The 3,462-nt window shown below is 41.5% G+C and overlaps 1 pseudogene; it reads right to left on the reverse strand.

Moving 5' to 3' along the window:
* Positions 1-786: 786 nt before the first annotated feature.
* LOC108318006 lies at positions 787-2,157 on the reverse strand (annotated as a pseudogene).
* Between the last annotated feature and the right edge of the window lie 1,305 nt (positions 2,158-3,462).

Below are 3,462 nucleotides of genomic sequence, written 5' to 3' on the forward strand. Positions count from 1 at the left end.
AATCCTAAAGTATTGGTATTGCATCTCAAATTTTTCCCATTATTAACTTAAAAAAAGCTTAAATTTATGTGCCTTACAGGTTATTAAATAAAACTAGAATTAACAAACATGCCAAAATGTTTCACTTTACTTATAGACAGACGCAGCTCCTATTTTGAGTTTTACAAAAAAAAAAAAAAAAAAAAAAGGGTCTTTTTAAAATTGTACTTTAAGTTCTGGGGTACATGTGCAGAACATGTGGGTTTGTTGGTGTACACTTGCCATGGTGGTTGGCTGTATCCATCACCCCGCCACCTACATTAGGTTTTTCTCCTAATGCTATCCCACCCCTAGTATCCCACCCCCTGACAGGCTCCGGTGTGTGATGTTCCCCTCCCTGTGTCCATGTGTTCTCATTGTTCAACTTCCACTTATGAGTGAAAACATGCGAAAACCAAATGTCTTTCAGCACGCATCTACACAGTGTTCAATGTAACACAGCAAAGGGCAACACTGAACATAATTCAAGTGCTTTTACCTCAACACACTTAGTGCTTAAGAACATCCTATAATATGACTAACTTGAGCAAAGGTGGAACTTAACAGTTATAGTTTACTCAGCTTCACTGTTACATCGTAGATGAGTTATTGTGTTAAAAAATACTGAGCCTTCAGTCTTCATAACAATCCTGATTTCCACTTAGAGAGTAAGCATAAATCATAAGCTTGTGTTGCAGAAACAAAACCGAAGTTTTGGGTTTTTCTTAAAAAAAAAAAAAAAAAAACTTACCAAGAGTCAGTGATCAATTATATTCCCCATCTACCACTCATACTGGACATGCTAGACATCCCTCACATTTCATTCATGCCTATAGATGCATGGCCTCCATTACTGTAGCAGCTGCTGTTCATTGCTCTGTGGCTACTTTGCAATGATTGGTTGAAAATCACAGGAGTTTTCCTATAAAACTTGGTCATATCACTCATGCTGCTTTGGCCTCCATACCCGCCTCCATAACTACCACTCAGCTGTTGGCTGGCTAGGCCACTGTAACTGGACTGGTTTCACACACCCACGCCCCGCATCATTGGCTACTGTAAGCACTGCCACTGGCTCCTGCTGTAGAATGCAAGAAGAGTTCTACATAGCTGTGTTGCATATTTGCTTTGCCTTTTGACACAGCTGCCACAGCATCTTCATGAGTTGCAAACTCAACATCTGCTTCACCAGTTACTCTGCCATCAGGACCAATTTCAATGTGTACCCTCACAGGATTGAGCGGTGAAAAAAATTACAAATGTCATTCTCAATAGCTCTGTAAGGTAATCCACACATGTGTCCCGTTGTGCTCTGGAAAGTAGAGCCACCATCCCCATATTTGTGATCAGACATTCCTGAAAAACAATAATTGAGGTCTCTTCTAAATCTATCTGACCCAAATCCATAGCCATAGCCATTCTAGTGGCCATAGGTTCCATATCCTCCACCATAAGCACCATGCCTCATCCCCTCAAAGCCAGTTTCTCTGCCAATGCTGTTAAGCCCTCCGCCAGACCCAGCTCTGTCATGGGACCTGGCCGCTGCATGGTCATAAGCTTTCATGGTGGATCATAGTGAGTTCCAACTTCAGCCCTGCTGCTTTTAAAGATTTCAATATACCTGTGCCCTATTCTTTCCTTGTGTTTCTTTGGAGCCTTTTCAGCTATTTCCTGTGAAGCAAACTGCACGAAGGCCTCCCCTGGAAGCCCACCAGCAATGTTATCCTATTTGGCATGATTTCCAACCCTGAGAAGAACTGAACCATTTCTTCCTTGTTGCATCCAAAGGGAAGTCCTCTAATCCGTTCAAAGCCATCACTGGTCATGTCAGGACTATTTGGACCAGTATGCTTCAACACCCAATCCATTTCAACATTGTCTGAATGAATACTTCAACAAATCTGTGTCCCATAGTTTCTCTTTTTTCAGGGCCAATTTGACTTCATCTTCTGATTCAAGTTCAACAAAAACCTTGCCACTCAGTCTGCCTTCTCTGGTGGAGATGAAGTGAATACCTTGAGCCTCGTTTTGAATTTTACAGTCAGAAAAAAACCGCTGCACTTCATCGGCTGAGCAAGACCAGGGAAAGCCCTGGTCCTTTACCACAAATCCTTTTCCACGTTTGGTGCCCAACATCATTGTCTTTTACACAATCTGGCATCAAAACAGACCAGGGTTTGGCAAGACTAAGAAGAAATGGCTCGCTTCTTAATTATTTTGTTACACTTTATTAATATCTATGCTCCTGAGATTATGGCTGTTGGATCTGTATGGTGGAAATACTACATAATGGTGTGTACTACTGTTCATCTCTTTCCAACTCAGCAGTAGAGGTAGACTGAAATTGGCCATAGTGGGAGTATTTACATCACAGAAATCAGCAAAGGCAACAAATCGGAGCTTTTGAAAATTTTTCTGGACAACCTGTTGTTAAACATTTACCAGCACACTACTACCTGGAAGCCATGAGAAGGTAGAGTATCAAGGGGAGAGGAATCAGTTGTGTCAAATGCTGCTAAGAAGAGGTGAGTAAGGTAAGCTTTGGGAATAGAACACTGGATTAAGCTTCATGGATTTCACAGGGATTAGAAAAGACAAAAACATCACCGTCTTTGTGGAACTTACATTCTGATTGACTTGGAGATTTAACAGTAAATAGAACAGAAAAAAAAATTCCTGCCCTCATGGATTAGGATGTAGTAGGCATTTCGAAGGACGTGCTGTTCTTGAAATAGTTTCATTCTCTTCACTTTCTAGGCTTTGGATGTTCTCTGTATGTGGACTGCCCTTTGCCGTCTTATTCTGCTGGTGTACATCTGTCTATTCATTCTTTACGATTCAACTCAAATGTGTATTCCTTTGGGCAGCTGTCTCTGAACTTAGCAGGCAAAATGAAATGCTTGCCCTGAACATTCCCGTGTTTTTCTTCTGCCTGCATTTTTCTCACGGCTGTAATGATGGCCCATTTCTACATCTTCCCTATCATGAGCCCACTGACTGATAATGGCTGGGATCTTCATCTTTGTATCTATCTCAGGGCCTGCCACCATCCTTGACGCATAGCAGATGTGATGTCTCTCTACATCTTTAGAGACTGAAGGAATCAAGTAATAAATCTGGCATTGAGATATTGAGACCTGATCCAAGGGGGAGGGACCATGAGACCTACTCCGTGGGGGACGTAAATGGTTGTCAGTAGAACTGTGCTTGTTTCTGTCCCTGGACCATTGGACACTCTCTTTATCATTCTCTGTCCTGATTTGAATATCTAATCTGGGGTCTGAAACAATCAACATGCCATATTATAAAATGTGCTTGCTTTTCTTTTTTTTTAAATTTATTTATTATACTTTTAGTTCTTGGGTACATGTACAGATCGTGCAGGTTTGTTACATAGGTATACACGTGCTATGGTGGTGGTTTGCTGCATCCATTGCCCCGTCA

Source organism: Cebus imitator, unplaced genomic scaffold (assembly GCF_001604975.1).
Source record: "Cebus imitator isolate Cc_AM_T3 unplaced genomic scaffold, Cebus_imitator-1.0 Scaffold213, whole genome shotgun sequence".
Classification (NCBI taxonomy): domain Eukaryota; kingdom Metazoa; phylum Chordata; class Mammalia; order Primates; family Cebidae; genus Cebus; species Cebus imitator.